This window comes from Myotis nattereri (genome assembly GCF_964212035.1).
Source record: "Myotis nattereri genome assembly, chromosome: 16".
Lineage (NCBI taxonomy): Eukaryota > Metazoa > Chordata > Mammalia > Chiroptera > Vespertilionidae > Myotis > Myotis nattereri.
Window position 1 is genome coordinate 83,980 of NC_138091.1, and position 19,548 is coordinate 103,527.

The window sequence follows — 19,548 nt, forward strand, 5'->3', positions numbered from 1 at the left end:
AAAGTGCCCGGAGTTGTAAATATTATCAGTTTGCTGGTCATTTCAGGGCTTTCCACTCACTGGTAATGTCTGTGATTACAAACGGCAGGAAATGTAGGAAGAATCTATTTACTTTAATTTCAAGGGGTTCTTCCAAGTTTTTAATCATTTCTGGAAACTCCAATTACGTATTTTAAGAGTTTTACCACAACTAGAGAGTTTTCTTACAAATATGTACTGGAACCGTCAGGATTTTACAGAGTCATACAAAAGTACCCAGAGTAATGGGGCCTCAATTGTAAACATACGCAGTATAGACCTCACTGACAGGCTTTCTACACAAATTTTGAGCTGTATAAACAAGAATTCCTAATATTTGAAAGCAAATTCAAGTGAAAACGCTCCCTAAAGTGCCCGGAGTTGTAAATATTATCAGTTTGCTGGTCATTTCACGGCTTTCCACTGGTAATGTCTGTGATTACAAACGAAAGGAAATGTAGGAAGAATCTATTTACTTTTATTTCAAGGGGTTCTTCCAAGTTTTTAATCATTTCTGGAAACTCTAATTACGTATTTTAAGAGTTTTACCACAACTAGAGAGTTTTCTTACAAATATGTACTGGAACCGTCAGGATTTTAACAGAGTCATACAAAAGTCGCCAGAGTAATGGGGCCTCAATTGTAAACATACGCAGTATAGACCTCACTTACAGGCTTTCTACACAAATTTTGAGCTGTATAAACAAGAATTCCTAATATTTGAAAGCAAATTCAAGTGAAAATGCTCCCTAAAGTGCCCGGAGTTGTAAATATTATCAGTTTGCTGGTCATTTCACGTCTTTCCACTGGTAATGGCTGTGATTACAAACGGCAGGAAATGTAGGAAGAATCTATTTACTTTAATTTCAAGAGGTTCTTAAAAGTTTTTAATCATTTCTGAAAACTCTAATTGCGTATTTTTAAGAGTTTTACCACAACTGGAGAGTTTTCTTACAAATATGTACTGGAACCGTCAGGATTTTAACAGATTCATACAAAAGTCGCCAGAGTAATGGGGCCTCAATTGTAAACATACGCAGTATAGACCTCACTGACAGGCTTTCTACACAAATTTTGAGCTGTATAAACAAGAATTCCTAATATTTGAAAGCAAATTCAAGTGAAAACGCTCCCTAAAGTGCCCGGAGTTGTAAATATTATCAGTTTGCTGGTCATTTCAGGGCTTTCCACTCACTGGTAATGTCTGTGATTACAAACGGCAGGAAATGTAGGAAGAATCTATTTACTTTAATTTCAAGGGGTTCTTCCAAGTTTTTAATCATTTCTGGAAACTCCAATTACGTATTTTAAGAGTTTTACCACAACTAGAGAGTTTTCTTACAAATATGTACTGGAACCGTCAGGATTTTACAGAGTCATACAAAAGTACCCAGAGTAATGGGGCCTCAATTGTAAACATATGCCGTTTAGACCTCACTTACAAGCTTTCTACACCAATTTTGAGCTGTATAAACAAGAATTCCTAATATTTGAAAGCAAATTCAAGTGAAAACGCTCCCTAAAGTGCCCGGAGTTGTAAATATTATCAGTTTGCTGGTCATTTCACGGCTTTCCACTGGTAATGTCTGTGATTACAAACGGCAGGAAATGTAGGAAGAATCTATTTACTTTAATTTCAAGGGGTTCTTCCAAGTTTTTAATCATTTCTGGAAACTCCAATTACGTATTTTAAGAGTTTTACCACAACTAGAGAGTTTTCTTACAAATAGTACTGGAACCGTCAGGATTTTAACAGAGTCATACAAAAGTCGCCAGAGTAATGGGGCCTCAATTGTAAACATACGCAGTATAGACCTCACTTACAGGCTTTCTACACAAATTTTGAGCTGTATAAACAAGAATTCCTAATATTTGAAAGCAAATTCAAGTGAAAACGCTCCCTAAAGTGCCCGGAGTTGTAAATATTATCAGTTTGCTGGTCATTTCACGGCTTTCCACTGGTAATGTCTGTGATTACAAACGGCAGGAAATGTAGGAAGAATCTATTTACTTTTATTTCAAGTGGTTCTTCCAAATTTTTAATCATTTCTGGAAACTCTAATTACGTATTTTAAGAGTTTTACCACAACTAGAGAGTTTTCTTAAAAATATGTACTGGAACCGTCAGGATTTTAACAGAGTCATACAAAAGTCGCCAGAGTAATGGGGCCTCAATTGTAAACATACGCAGTATAGACCTCACTTACAGGCTTTCTACACAAATTTTTAGCTGTATAAACAAGAATTCCTAATATTTGAAAGCAAATTCAAGGGAAAACGCTCCCTAAAGTGCCCGGAGTTGTAAATATTATCAGTTTGCTGGTCATTTCACGTCTTTCCACTGGTAATGGCTGTGATTACAAACGGCAGGAAATGTAGGAAGAATCTATTTACTTTAATTTCAAGAGGTTCTTAAAAGTTTTTAATCATTTCTGAAAACTCTAATTGCGTATTTTTAAGAGTTTTACCACAACTGGAGAGTTTTCTTACAAATATGTACTGGAACCGTCAGGATTTTAACAGATTCATACAAAAGTCGCCAGAGTAATGGGGCCTCAATTGTAAACATACGCAGTATAGACCTCACTTACAGGCTTTCTACACAAATTTTGAGCTGTATAAACAAGAATTCCTAATATTTGAAAGCAAATTCAAGTGAAAACGCTCCCTAAAGTGCCCGGAGTTGTAAATATTATCAGTTTGCTGGTCATTTCAGGGCTTTCCACTCACTGGTAATGTCTGTGATTACAAACGGCAGGAAATGTAGGAAGAATCTATTTACTTTAATTTCAAGGGGTTCTTCCAAGTTTTTAATCATTTCTGGAAACTCCAATTACGTATTTTAAGAGTTTTACCACAACTAGAGAGTTTTCTTACAAATATGTACTGGAACCGTCAGGATTTTACAGAGTCATACAAAAGTACCCAGAGTAATGGGGCCTCAATTGTAAACATATGCAGTTTAGACCTCACTTACAAGCTTTCTACACAAATTTTGAGCTGTATAAACAAGAATTCCTAATATTTGAAAGCAAATTCAAGTGAAAACGCTCCCTAAAGTGCCCGGAGTTGTAAATATTATCAGTTTGCTGGTCATTTCACGGCTTTCCACTGGTAATGTCTGTGATTACAAACGGCAGGAAATGTAGGAAGAATCTATTTACTTTTATTTTAAGTGGTTCTTCCAAATTTTTAATCATTTCTGGAAACTCTAATTACGTATTTTAAGAGTTTTACCACAACTAGAGAGTTTTCTTACAAATATGTACTGGAACCGTCAGGATTTTAACAGAGTCATACAAAAGTCGGCAGAGTAATGGGGCCTCAATTGTAAACATACGCAGTATAGACCTCACTTACAGGTTTTCTACACAAATTTTTAGCTGTATAAACAAGAATTCCTAATATTTGAAAGCAAATTCAAGTGAAAACGCTCCCTAAAGTGCCCGGAGTTGTAAATATTATCAGTTTGCTGGTCATTTCAGGGCTTTCCACTCACTGGTAATGTCTGTGATTACAAACGGCAGGAAATGTAGGAAGAATCTATTTACTTTAATTTCAAGGGGTTCTTCCAAGTTTTTAATCATTTCTGGAAACTCCAATTACGTATTTTAAGAGTTTTACCGCAACTAGAGAGTTTTCTTACAAATATGTACTGGAACCGTCAGGATTTTACAGAGTCATACAAAAGTACCCAGAGTAATGGGGCCTCAATTGTAAACATACGCAGTATAGACCTCACTGACAGGCTTTCTACACAAATTTTGAGCTGTATAAACAAGAATTCCTAATATTTGAAAGCAAATTCAAGTGAAAACGCTCCCTAAAGTGCCCGGAGTTGTAAATATTATCAGTTTGCTGGTCATTTCACGGCTTTCCACTGGTAATGTCTGTGATTACAAACGAAAGGAAATGTAGGAAGAATCTATTTACTTTTATTTCAAGGGGTTCTTCCAAGTTTTTAATCATTTCTGGAAACTCTAATTACGTATTTTAAGAGTTTTACCACAACTAGAGAGTTTTCTTACAAATATGTACTGGAACCGTCAGGATTTTAACAGAGTCATACAAAAGTCGCCAGAGTAATGGGGCCTCAATTGTAAACATACGCAGTATAGACCTCACTTACAGGCTTTCTACACAAATTTTGAGCTGTATAAACAAGAATTCCTAATATTTGAAAGCAAATTCAAGTGAAAATGCTCCCTAAAGTGCCCGGAGTTGTAAATATTATCAGTTTGCTGGTCATTTCACGTCTTTCCACTGGTAATGGCTGTGATTACAAACGGCAGGAAATGTAGGAAGAATCTATTTACTTTAATTTCAAGAGGTTCTTAAAAGTTTTTAATCATTTCTGAAAACTCTAATTGCGTATTTTTAAGAGTTTTACCACAACTGGAGAGTTTTCTTACAAATATGTACTGGAACCGTCAGGATTTTAACAGATTCATACAAAAGTCGCCAGAGTAATGGGGCCTCAATTGTAAACATACGCAGTATAGACCTCACTTACAGGCTTTCTACACAAATTTTGAGCTGTATAAACAAGAATTCCTAATATTTGAAAGCAAATTCAAGTGAAAACGCTCCCTAAAGTGCCCGGAGTTGTAAATATTATCAGTTTGCTGGTCATTTCAGGGCTTTCCACTCACTGGTAATGTCTGTGATTACAAACGGCAGGAAATGTAGGAAGAATCTATTTACTTTAATTTCAAGGGGTTCTTCCAAGTTTTTAATCATTTCTGGAAACTCCAATTACGTATTTTAAGAGTTTTACCACAACTAGAGAGTTTTCTTACAAATATGTACTGGAACCGTCAGGATTTTACAGAGTCATACAAAAGTACCCAGAGTAATGGGGCCTCAATTGTAAACATATGCCGTTTAGACCTCACTTACAAGCTTTCTACACAAATTTTGAGCTGTATAAACAAGAATTCCTAATATTTGAAAGCAAATTCAAGTGAAAACGCTCCCTAAAGTGCCCGGAGTTGTAAATATTATCAGTTTGCTGGTCATTTCATGGCTTTCCACTGGTAATGTCTGTGATTACAAACGGCAGGAAATGTAGGAAGAATCTATTTACTTTTATTTTAAGTGGTTCTTCCAAATTTTTAATCATTTCTGGAAACTCTAATTACGTATTTTAAGAGTTTTACCACAACTAGAGAGTTTTCTTACAAATATGTACTGGAACCGTCAGGATTTTAACAGAGTCATACAAAAGTCGCCAGAGTAATGGGGCCTCAATTGTAAACATACGCAGTATAGACCTCACTTACAGGTTTTCTACACAAATTTTTAGCTGTATAAACAAGAATTCCTAATATTTGAAAGCAAATTCAAGTGAAAACGCTCCCTAAAGTGCCCGGAGTTGTAAATATTATCAGTTTGCTGGTCATTTCAGGGCTTTCCACTCACTGGTAATGTCTGTGATTACAAACGGCAGGAAATGTAGGAAGAATCTATTTACTTTAATTTCAAGGGGTTCTTCCAAGTTTTTAATCATTTCTGGAAACTCCAATTACGTATTTTAAGAGTTTTACCACAACTAGAGAGTTTTCTTACAAATATGTACTGGAACCGTCAGGATTTTACAGAGTCATACAAAAGTACCCAGAGTAATGGGGCCTCAATTGTAAACATACGCAGTATAGACCTCACTGACAGGCTTTCTACACAAATTTTGAGCTGTATAAACAAGAATTCCTAATATTTGAAAGCAAATTCAAGTGAAAACGCTCCCTAAAGTGCCCGGAGTTGTAAATATTATCAGTTTGCTGGTCATTTCACGGCTTTCCACTGGTAATGTCTGTGATTACAAACGAAAGGAAATGTAGGAAGAATCTATTTACTTTTATTTCAAGGGGTTCTTCCAAGTTTTTAATCATTTCTGGAAACTCTAATTACGTATTTTAAGAGTTTTACCACAACTAGAGAGTTTTCTTACAAATATGTACTGGAACCGTCAGGATTTTAACAGAGTCATACAAAAGTCGCCAGAGTAATGGGGCCTCAATTGTAAACATACGCAGTATAGACCTCACTTACAGGCTTTCTACACAAATTTTGAGCTGTATAAACAAGAATTCCTAATATTTGAAAGCAAATTCAAGTGAAAATGCTCCCTAAAGTGCCCGGAGTTGTAAATATTATCAGTTTGCTGGTCATTTCACGTCTTTCCACTGGTAATGGCTGTGATTACAAACGGCAGGAAATGTAGGAAGAATCTATTTACTTTAATTTCAAGAGGTTCTTAAAAGTTTTTAATCATTTCTGAAAACTCTAATTGCGTATTTTTAAGAGTTTTACCACAACTGGAGAGTTTTCTTACAAATATGTACTGGAACCGTCAGGATTTTAACAGATTCATACAAAAGTCGCCAGAGTAATGGGGCCTCAATTGTAAACATACGCAGTATAGACCTCACTTACAGGCTTTCTACACAAATTTTTAGCTGTATAAACAAGAATTCCTAATATTTGAAAGCAAATTCAAGTGAAAACGCTCCCTAAAGTGCCCGGACTTGTAAATATTATCAGTTTGCTGGTCATTTCAGGGCTTTCCACTCACTGGTAATGTCTGTGATTACAAACGGCAGGAAATGTAGGAAGAATCTATTTACTTTAATTTCAAGGGGTTCTTCCAAGTTTTTAATCATTTCTGGAAACTCCAATTACGTATTTTAAGAGTTTTACCACAACTAGAGAGTTTTCTTACAAATATGTACTGGAACCGTCAGGATTTTACAGAGTCATACAAAAGTACCCAGAGTAATGGGGCCTCAATTGTAAACATACGCAGTATAGACCTCACTGACAGGCTTTCTACACAAATTTTGAGCTGTATAAACAAGAATTCCTAATATTTAAAAGCAAATTCAAGTGAAAATGCTTCCTAAAGTGCCCGGAGTTGTAAATATTATCAGTTTGCTGGTCATTTCACGGCTTTCCACTCACTGGTAATGTCTGTGATTACAAACGGCAGGAAATGTAGGAAGAATCTATTTACTTTTATTTCAAGTGGTTCTTCCAAATTTTTAATCATTTCTGGAAACTCTAATTACGTATTTTAAGAGTTTTACCACAACTAGAGAGTTTTCTTACAAATATGTACTGGAACCGTCAGGATTTTAACAGAGTCATACAAAAGTCGCCAGAGTAATGGGGCCTCAATTGTAAACATACGCAGTATAGACCTCACTTACAGGCTTTCTACACAAATTTTTAGCTGTATAAACAAGAATTCCTAATATTTGAAAGCAAATTCAAGTGAAAACGCTCCCTAAAGTGCCCGGAGTTGTAAATATTATCAGTTTGCTGGTCATTTCACGGCTTTCCACTGGTAATATCTGTGATTACAAACGAAAGTAAATGTAGGAAGAATCTATTTACTTTTATTTCAAGGGGTTCTTCCAAGTTTTTAATCATTTCTGGAAACTCCAATTACGTATTTTAAGAGTTTTACCACAACTAGAGAGTTTTCTTACAAATATGTACTGGAACCGTCAGGATTTTACAGAGTCATACAAAAGTACCCAGAGTAATGGGGCCTCAATTGTAAACATACGCAGTATAGACCTCACTGACAGGCTTTCTACACAAATTTTGAGCTGTATAAACAAGAATTCCTAATATTTGAAAGCAAATTCAAGTGAAAACGCTCCCTAAAGTGCCCGGAGTTGTAAATATTATCAGTTTGCTGGTCATTTCACGGCTTTCCACTGGTAATGTCTGTGATTACAAACGAAAGGAAATGTAGGAAGAATCTATTTACTTTTATTTCAAGGGGTTCTTCCAAGTTTTTAATCATTTCTGGAAACTCTAATTACGTATTTTAAGAGTTTTACCACAAGTAGAGAGTTTTCTTACAAATATGTACTGGAACCGTCAGGATTTTAACAGAGTCATACAAAAGTCGCCAGAGTAATGGGGCCTCAATTGTAAACATACGCAGTATAGACCTCACTTACAGGCTTTCTACACAAATTTTGAGCTGTATAAACAAGAATTCCTAATATTTGAAAGCAAATTCAAGTGAAAATGCTCCCTAAAGTGCCCGGAGTTGTAAATATTATCAGTTTGCTGGTCATTTCACGTCTTTCCACTGGTAATGGCTGTGATTACAAACGGCAGGAAATGTAGGAAGAATCTATTTACTTTAATTTCAAGAGGTTCTTAAAAGTTTTTAATCATTTCTGAAAACTCTAATTGCGTATTTTTAAGAGTTTTACCACAACTGGAGAGTTTTCTTACAAATATGTACTGGAACCGTCAGGATTTTAACAGATTCATACAAAAGTCGCCAGAGTAATGGGGCCTCAATTGTAAACATACGCAGTATAGACCTCACTTACAGGCTTTCTACACAAATTTTGAGCTGTATAAACAAGAATTCCTAATATTTGAAAGCAAATTCAAGTGAAAACGCTCCCTAAAGTGCCCGGACTTGTAAATATTATCAGTTTGCTGGTCATTTCAGGGCTTTCCACTCACTGGTAATGTCTGTGATTACAAACGGCAGGAAATGTAGGAAGAATCTATTTACTTTAATTTCAAGGGGTTCTTCCAAGTTTTTAATCATTTCTGGAAACTCCAATTACGTATTTTAAGAGTTTTACCACAACTAGAGAGTTTTCTTACAAATATGTACTGGAACCGTCAGGATTTTACAGAGTCATACAAAAGTACCCAGAGTAATGGGGCCTCAATTGTAAACATACGCAGTATAGACCTCACTGACAGGCTTTCTACACAAATTTTGAGCTGTATAAACAAGAATTCCTAATATTTAAAAGCAAATTCAAGTGAAAATGCTTCCTAAAGTGCCCGGAGTTGTAAATATTATCAGTTTGCTGGTCATTTCACGGCTTTCCACTCACTGGTAATGTCTGTGATTACAAACGGCAGGAAATGTAGGAAGAATCTATTTACTTTTATTTCAAGTGGTTCTTCCAAATTTTTAATCATTTCTGGAAACTCTAATTACGTATTTTAAGAGTTTTACCACAACTAGAGAGTTTTCTTACAAATATGTACTGGAACCGTCAGGATTTTAACAGAGTCATACAAAAGTCGCCAGAGTAATGGGGCCTCAATTGTAAACATACGCAGTATAGACCTCACTTACAGGCTTTCTACACAAATTTTTAGCTGTATAAACAAGAATTCCTAATATTTGAAAGCAAATTCAAGTGAAAACGCTCCCTAAAGTGCCCGGAGTTGTAAATATTATCAGTTTGCTGGTCATTTCACGGCTTTCCACTGGTAATATCTGTGATTACAAACGAAAGTAAATGTAGGAAGAATCTATTTACTTTTATTTCAAGGGGTTCTTCCAAGTTTTTAATCATTTCTGGAAACTCCAATTACGTATTTTAAGAGTTTTACCACAACTAGAGAGTTTTCTTACAAATATGTACTGGAACCGTCAGGATTTTACAGAGTCATACAAAAGTACCCAGAGTAATGGGGCCTCAATTGTAAACATACGCAGTATAGACCTCACTGACAGGCTTTCTACACAAATTTTGAGCTGTATAAACAAGAATTCCTAATATTTGAAAGCAAATTCAAGTGAAAACGCTCCCTAAAGTGCCCGGAGTTGTAAATATTATCAGTTTGCTGGTCATTTCACGGCTTTCCACTGGTAATGTCTGTGATTACAAACGAAAGGAAATGTAGGAAGAATCTATTTACTTTTATTTCAAGGGGTTCTTCCAAGTTTTTAATCATTTCTGGAAACTCTAATTACGTATTTTAAGAGTTTTACCACAAGTAGAGAGTTTTCTTACAAATATGTACTGGAACCGTCAGGATTTTAACAGAGTCATACAAAAGTCGCCAGAGTAATGGGGCCTCAATTGTAAACATACGCAGTATAGACCTCACTTACAGGCTTTCTACACAAATTTTGAGCTGTATAAACAAGAATTCCTAATATTTGAAAGCAAATTCAAGTGAAAATGCTCCCTAAAGTGCCCGGAGTTGTAAATATTATCAGTTTGCTGGTCATTTCACGTCTTTCCACTGGTAATGGCTGTGATTACAAACGGCAGGAAATGTAGGAAGAATCTATTTACTTTAATTTCAAGAGGTTCTTAAAAGTTTTTAATCATTTCTGAAAACTCTAATTGCGTATTTTAAGAGTTTTACCACAACTGGAGAGTTTTCTTACAAATATGTACTGGAACCGTCCGGATTTTAACAGATTCATACAAAAGTCGCCAGAGTAATGGGGCCTCAATTGTAAACATACGCAGTATAGACCTCACTTACAGGCTTTCTACACAAATTTTGAGCTGTATAAACAAGAATTCCTAATATTTGAAAGCAAATTCAAGTGAAAACGCTCCCTAAAGTGCCCGGAGTTGTAAATATTATCAGTTTGCTGGTCATTTCAGGGCTTTCCACTCACTGGTAATGTCTGTGATTACAAACGGCAGGAAATGTAGGAAGAATATATTTACTTTAATTTCAAGGGGTTCTTCCAAGTTTTTAATCATTTCTGGAAACTCCAATTACGTATTTTAAGAGTTTTACCACAACTAGAGAGTTTTCTTACAAATATGTTATGGAACCGTCAGGATTTTACAGAGTCATACAAAAGTACCCAGAGTAATGGGGCCTCAATTGTAAACATATGCCGTTTAGACCTCACTTACAAGCTTTCTACACAAATTTTGAGCTGTATAAACAAGAATTCCTAATATTTGAAAGCAAATTCAAGTGAAAACGCTCCCTAAAGTGCCCGGAGTTGTAAATATTATCAGTTTGCTGGTCATTTCACGGCTTTCCACTGGTAATGTCTGTGATTACAAACGGCAGGAAATGTAGGAAGAATCTATTTACTTTTATTTTAAGTGGTTCTTCCAAATTTTTAATCATTTCTGGAAACTCTAATTACGTATTTTAAGAGTTTTACCACAACTAGAGAGTTTTCTTACAAATATGTACTGGAACCGTCAGGATTTTAACAGAGTCATACAAAAGTCGCCAGAGTAATGGGGCCTCAATTGTAAACATACGCAGTATAGACCTCACTTACAGGTTTTCTACACAAATTTTTAGCTGTATAAACAAGAATTCCTAATATTTGAAAGCAAATTCAAGTGAAAACGCTCCCTAAAGTGCCCGGAGTTGTAAATATTATCAGTTTGCTGGTCATTTCAGGGCTTTCCACTCACTGGTAATGTCTGTGATTACAAACGGCAGGAAATGTAGGAAGAATCTATTTACTTTAATTTCAAGGGGTTCTTCCAAGTTTTTAATCATTTCTGGAAACTCCAATTACGTATTTTAAGAGTTTTACCACAACTAGAGAGTTTTCTTACAAATATGTACTGGAACCGTCAGGATTTTACAGAGTCATACAAAAGTACCCAGAGTAATGGGGCCTCAATTGTAAACATACGCAGTATAGACCTCACTGACAGGCTTTCTACACAAATTTTGAGCTGTATAAACAAGAATTCCTAATATTTGAAAGCAAATTCAAGTGAAAACGCTCCCTAAAGTGCCCGGAGTTGTAAATATTATCAGTTTGCTGGTCATTTCACGGCTTTCCACTGGTAATGTCTGTGATTACAAACGAAAGGAAATGTAGGAAGAATCTATTTACTTTTATTTCAAGGGGTTCTTCCAAGTTTTTAATCATTTCTGGAAACTCTAATTACGTATTTTAAGAGTTTTACCACAACTAGAGAGTTTTCTTACAAATATGTACTGGAACCGTCAGGATTTTAACAGAGTCATACAAAAGTCGCCAGAGTAATGGGGCCTCAATTGTAAACATACGCAGTATAGACCTCACTTACAGGCTTTCTACACAAATTTTGAGCTGTATAAACAAGAATTCCTAATATTTGAAAGCAAATTCAAGTGAAAATGCTCCCTAAAGTGCCCGGAGTTGTAAATATTATCAGTTTGCTGGTCATTTCACGTCTTTCCACTGGGAATGGCTGTGATTACAAACGGCAGGAAATGTAGGAAGAATCTATTTACTTTAATTTCAAGAGGTTCTTAAAAGTTTTTAATCATTTCTGAAAACTCTAATTGCGTATTTTTAAGAGTTTTACCACAACTGGAGAGTTTTCTTACAAATATGTACTGGAACCGTCAGGATTTTAACAGATTCATACAAAAGTCGCCAGAGTAATGGGGCCTCAATTGTAAACATACGCAGTATAGACCTCACTTACAGGCTTTCTACACAAATTTTGAGCTGTATAAACAAGAATTCCTAATATTTGAAAGCAAATTCAAGTGAAAACGCTCCCTAAAGTGCCCGGACTTGTAAATATTATCAGTTTGCTGGTCATTTCAGGGCTTTCCACTCACTGGTAATGTCTGTGATTACAAACGGCAGGAAATGTAGGAAGAATCTATTTACTTTAATTTCAAGGGGTTCTTCCAAGTTTTTAATCATTTCTGGAAACTCCAATTACGTATTTTAAGAGTTTTACCACAACTAGAGAGTTTTCTTACAAATATGTACTGGAACCGTCAGGATTTTACAGAGTCATACAAAAGTACCCAGAGTAATGGGGCCTCAATTGTAAACATACGCAGTATAGACCTCACTGACAGGCTTTCTACACAAATTTTGAGCTGTATAAACAAGAATTCCTAATATTTAAAAGCAAATTCAAGTGAAAATGCTTCCTAAAGTGCCCGGAGTTGTAAATATTATCAGTTTGCTAGTCATTTCACGGCTTTCCACTCACTGGTAATGTCTGTGATTACAAACGGCAGGAAATGTAGGAAGAATCTATTTACTTTTATTTCAAGTGGTTCTTCCAAATTTTTAATCATTTCTGGAAACTCTAATTACGTATTTTAAGAGTTTTACCACAACTAGAGAGTTTTCTTACAAATATGTACTGGAACCGTCAGGATTTTAACAGAGTCATACAAAAGTCGCCAGAGTAATGGGGCCTCAATTGTAAACATACGCAGTATAGACCTCACTTACAGGCTTTCTACACAAATTTTTAGCTGTATAAACAAGAATTCCTAATATTTGAAAGCAAATTCAAGTGAAAACGCTCCCTAAAGTGCCCGGAGTTGTAAATATTATCAGTTTGCTGGTCATTTCACGGCTTTCCACTGGTAATATCTGTGATTACAAACGAAAGGAAATGTAGGAAGAATCTATTTACTTTTATTTCAAGGGGTTCTTCCAAGTTTTTAATCATTTCTGGAAACTCCAATTACGTATTTTAAGAGTTTTACCACAACTAGAGAGTTTTCTTACAAATATGTACTGGAACCGTCAGGATTTTACAGAGTCATACAAAAGTACCCAGAGTAATGGGGCCTCAATTGTAAACATACGCAGTATAGACCTCACTGACAGGCTTTCTACACAAATTTTGAGCTGTATAAACAAGAATTCCTAATATTTGAAAGCAAATTCAAGTGAAAACGCTCCCTAAAGTGCCCGGAGTTGTAAATATTATCAGTTTGCTGGTCATTTCACGGCTTTCCACTGGTAATGTCTGTGATTACAAACGAAAGGAAATGTAGGAAGAATCTATTTACTTTTATTTCAAGGGGTTCTTCCAAGTTTTTAATCATTTCTGGAAACTCTAATTACGTATTTTAAGAGTTTTACCACAACTAGAGAGTTTTCTTACAAATATGTACTGGAACCGTCAGGATTTTAACAGAGTCATACAAAAGTCGCCAGAGTAATGGGGCCTCAATTGTAAACATACGCAGTATAGACCTCACTTACAGGCTTTCTACACAAATTTTGAGCTGTATAAACAAGAATTCCTAATATTTGAAAGCAAATTCAAGTGAAAATGCTCCCTAAAGTGCCCGGAGTTGTAAATATTATCAGTTTGCTGGTCATTTCACGTCTTTCCACTGGTAATGGCTGTGATTACAAACGGCAGGAAATGTAGGAAGAATCTATTTACTTTAATTTCAAGAGGTTCTTAAAAGTTTTTAATCATTTCTGAAAACTCTAATTGCGTATTTTTAAGAGTTTTACCACAACTGGAGAGTTTTCTTACAAATATGTACTGGAACCGTCAGGATTTTAACAGATTCATACAAAAGTCGCCAGAGTAATGGGGCCTCAATTGTAAACATACGCAGTATAGACCTCACTTACAGGCTTTCTACACAAATTTTGAGCTGTATAAACAAGAATTCCTAATATTTGAAAGCAAATTCAAGTGAAAACGCTCCCTAAAGTGCCCGGACTTGTAAATATTATCAGTTTGCTGGTCATTTCAGGGCTTTCCACTCACTGGTAATGTCTGTGATTACAAACGGCAGGAAATGTAGGAAGAATCTATTTACTTTAATTTCAAGGGGTTCTTCCAAGTTTTTAATCATTTCTGGAAACTCCAATTACGTATTTTAAGAGTTTTACCACAACTAGAGAGTTTTCTTACAAATATGTACTGGAACCGTCAGGATTTTACAGAGTCATACAAAAGTACCCAGAGTAATGGGGCCTCAATTGTAAACATACGCAGTATAGACCTCACTGACAGGCTTTCTACACAAATTTTGAGCTGTATAAACAAGAATTCCTAATATTTAAAAGCAAATTCAAGTGAAAATGCTTCCTAAAGTGCCCGGAGTTGTAAATATTATCAGTTTGCTGGTCATTTCACGGCTTTCCACTCACTGGTAATGTCTGTGATTACAAACGGCAGGAAATGTAGGAAGAATCTATTTACTTTTATTTCAAGTGGTTCTTCCAAATTTTTAATCATTTCTGGAAACTCTAATTACGTACTTTAAGAGTTTTACCACAACTAGAGAGTTTTCTTACAAATATGTACTGGAACCGTCAGGATTTTAACAGAGTCATACAAAAGTCGCCAGAGTAATGGGGCCTCAATTGTAAACATACGCAGTATAGACCTCACTTACAGGCTTTCTACACAAATTTTTAGCTGTATAAACAAGAATTCCTAATATTTGAAAGCAAATTCAAGTGAAAACGCTCCCTAAAGTGCCCGGAGTTGTAAATATTATCAGTTTGCTGGTCATTTCACGGCTTTCCACTGGTAATATCTGTGATTACAAACGAAAGGAAATGTAGGAAGAATCTATTTACTTTTATTTCAAGGGGTTCTTCCAAGTTTTTAATCATTTCTGGAAACTCCAATTACGTATTTTAAGAGTTTTACCACAACTAGAGAGTTTTCTTACAAATATGTACTGGAACCGTCAGGATTTTACAGAGTCATACAAAAGTACCCAGAGTAATGGGGCCTCAATTGTAAACATACGCAGTATAGAGCTCACTTACAGGCTTTCTACACAAATTTTGAGCTGTATAAACAAGAATTCCTAATATTTGAAAGCAAATTCAAGTGAAAACGCTCCCTAAAGTGCCCGGAGTTGTAAATATTATCAGTTTGCTGGTCATTTCACGGCTTTCCACTGGTAATGTCTGTGATTACAAACGAAAGGAAATGTAGGAAGAATCTATTTACTTTTATTTCAAGGGGTTCTTCCAAGTTTTTAATCATTTCTGGAAACTCTAATTACGTATTTTAAGAGTTTTACCACAACTAGAGAGTTTTCTTACAAATATGTACTGGAACCGTCAGGATTTTAACAGAGTCATACAAAAGTCGCCAGAGTAATGGGGCCTCAATTGTAAACATACGCAGTATAGACCTCACTTACAGGCTTTCTACACAAATTTTGAGGTGTATAAACAAGAATTCCTAATATTTGAAAGCAAATTCAAGTGAAAATGCTCCCTAAAGTGCCCGGAGTTGTAAATATTATCAGTTTGCTGGTCATTTCACGTCTTTCCACTGGTAATGGCTGTGATTACAAACGGCAGGAAATGTAGGAAGAATCTATTTACTTTAATTTCAAGAGGTTCTTAAAAGTTTTTAATCATTTCTGAAAACTCTAATTGCGTATTTTTAAGAGTTTTACCACAACTGGAGAGTTTTCTTACAAATATGTACTGGAACCGTCAGGATTTTAACAGATTCATACAAAAGTCGCCAGAGTAATGGGGCCTCAATTGTAAACATACGCAGTATAGACCTCACTTACAGGCTTTCTACACAAATTTTGAGCTGTATAAACAAGAATTCCTAATATTTTAAAGCAAATTCAAGTGAAAACGCTCCCTAAAGTGCCCGGAGTTGTAAATATTATCAGTTTGCTGGTCATTTCAGGGCTTTCCACTCACTGGTAATGTCTGTGATTACAAACGGCAGGAAAAGTAGGAAGAATCTATTTACTTTAATTTCAAGGGGTTCTTTCAAGTTTTTAATCATTTCTGGAAACTCCAATTACGTATTTTAAGAGTTTTACCACAACTAGAGAGTTTTCTTACAAATATGTACTGGAACCGTCAGGATTTTACAGAGTCATACAAAAGTACCCAGAGTAATGGGGCCTCAATTGTAAACATACGCAGTATAGACCTCACTGACAGGCTTTCTACACAAATTTTGAGCTGTATAAACAAGAATTCCTAATATTTAAAAGCAAATTCAAGTGAAAATGCTTCCTAAAGTGCCCGGAGTTGTAAATATTATCAGTTTGCTGGTCATTTCACGGCTTTCCACTCACTGGTAATGTCTGTGATTACAAACGGCAGGAAATGTAGGAAGAATCTATTTACTTTTATTTCAAGTGGTTCTTCCAAATTTTTAATCATTTCTGGAAACTCTAATTACGTATTTTAAGAGTTTTACCACAACTAGAGAGTTTTCTTACAAATATGTACTGGAACCGTCAGGATTTTAACAGAGTCATACAAAAGTCGCCAGAGTAATGGGGCCTCAATTGTAAACATACGCAGTATAGACCTCACTTACAGGCTTTCTACACAAATTTTTAGCGGTATAAACAAGAATTCCTAATATTTGAAAGCAAATTCAAGTGAAAACGCTCCCTAAAGTGCCCGGAGTTGTAAATATTATCAGTTTTCTGGTCATTTCACGGCTTTCCACTGGTAATATCTGTGATTACAAACGAAAGGAAATGTAGGAAGAATCTATTTACTTTTATTTCAAGGGGTTCTTCCAAGTTTTTAATCATTTCTGGAAACTCTAATTACGTATTTTAAGAGTTTTACCACAACTAGAGAGTTTTCTTACAAATATGTACTGGAACCGTCAGGATTTTAACAGAGTCATACAAAAGTCGCCAGAGTAATGGGGCCTCAATTGTAAACATACGCAGTATAGACCTCACTTACAGGCTTTCTACACAAATTTTGAGCTGTATAAACAAGAATTCCTAATATTTGAAAGCAAATTCAAGTGAAAATGCTCCCTAAAGTGCCCGGAGTTGTAAATATTATCAGTTTGCTGGTCATTTCACGTCTTTCCACTGGTAATGGCTGTGATTACAAACGGCAGGAAATGTAAGAAGAATCTATTTACTTTAATTTCAAGAGTTTCTTAAAAGTTTTTAATCATTTCTGAAAACTCTAATTGCGTATTTTTAAGAGTTTTACCACAACTGGAGAGTTTTCTTACAAATATGTACTGGAACCGTCAGGATTTTAACAGAGTCATACAAAAGTCGGCAGAGTAATGGCGCCTCAATTGTAAACATACGCAGTATAGACCTCACTTACAGGCTTTCTACACAAATTTTGAGCTGTATAAACAAGAATTCCTAATATTTGAAAGCAAATTCAAGTGAAAACGCTCCCTAAAGTGCCCGGAGTTGTAAATATTATCAGTTTGCTGGTCATTTCAGGGCTTTCCACTCACTGGTAATGTCTGTGATTACAAACGGCAGGAAATGTAGGAAGAATCTATTTACTTTAATTTCAAGGGGTTCTTCCAAGTTTTTAATCATTTCTGGAAACTCCAATTACGTATTTTAAGAGTTTTACCACAACTAGAGAGTTTTCTTACAAATATGTACTGGAACCGTCAGGATTTTAACAGAGTCATACAAAAGTCGCCAGAGTAATGGGGCCTCAATTGTAAACATACGCAGTATAGACCTCACTTACAGGTTTTCTACACAAATTTTTAGCTGTATAAACAAGAATTCCTAATATTTGAAAGCAAATTCAAGTGAAAACGCTCCCTAAAGTGCCCGGAGTTGTAAATATTATCAGTTTGCTGGTCATTTCAGGGCTTTCCACTCACTGGTAATGTCTGTGATTACAAACGGCAGGAAATGTAGGAAGAATCTATTTACTTTAATTTCAAGGGGTTCTTCCAAGTTTTTAATCATTTCTGGAAACTCCAATTACGTATTTTAAGAGTTTTACCACAACTAGAGAGTTTTCTTACAAATATGTACTGGAACCGTCAGGATTTTACAGAGTCATACAAAAGTACCCAGAGTAATGGGGCCTCAATTGTAAACATACGCAGTATAGACCTCACTGACAGGCTTTCTACAGAAATTTTGAGCTGTATAAACAAGAATTCCTAATATTTAAAAGCAAATTCAAGTGAAAATGCTCCCTAAAGTGCCCGGAGTTGTAAATATTATCAGTTTGCTGGTCATTTCACGGCTTTCCACTCACTGGTAATGTCTGTGATTACAAACGAAAGGAAATGTAGGAAGAATCTATTTACTTTTATTTCAAGGGGTTCTTCCAAGTTTTTAATCATTTCTGGAAACTCCAATTACGTATTTTAAGAGTTTTACCACAACTAGAGAGTTTTCTTACAAATATGTACTGGAACCGTCAGGATTTTACAGAGTCATACAAAAGTACCCAGAGTAATGGGGCCTCAATTGTAAACATACGCAGTATAGACCTCACTGACAGGCTTTCTACACAAATTTTGAGCTGTATAAACAAGAATTCCTAATATTTGAAAGCAAATTCAAGTGAAAACGCTCCCTAAAGTGCCCGGAGTTGTAAATATTATCAGTTTGCTGGTCATTTCACGGCTTTCCACTGGTAATGTCTGTGATTACAAACGAAAGGAAATGTAGGAAGAATCTATTTACTTTTATTTCAAGGGGTTCTTCCAAGTTTTTAATCATTTCTGGAAACTCTAATTACGTATTTTAAGAGTTTTACCACAACTAGAGAGTTTTCTTACAAATATGTACTGGAACCGTCAGGATTTTAACAGAGTCATACAAAAGTCGCCAGAGTAATGGGGCCTCAATTGTAAACATACGCAGTATAGACCTCACTTACAGGCTTTCTACACAAATTTTGAGGTGTATAAACAAGAATTCCTAATATTTGAAAGCAAATTCAAGTGAAAATGCTCCCTAAAGTGCCCGGAGTTGTAAATATTATCAGTTTGCTGGTCATTTCACGTCTTTCCACTGGTAATGGCTGTGATTACAAACGGCAGGAAATGTAGGAAGAATCTATTTACTTTAATTTCAAGAGGTTCTTAAAAGTTTTTAATCATTTCTGAAAACTCTAATTGCGTATTTTTAAGAGTTTTACCACAACTGGAGAGTTTTCTTACAAATATGTACTGGAACCGTCAGGATTTTAACAGATTCATACAAAAGTCGCCAGAGTAATGGGGCCTCAATTGTAAACATACGCAGTATAGACCTCACTTACAGGCTTTCTACACAAATTTT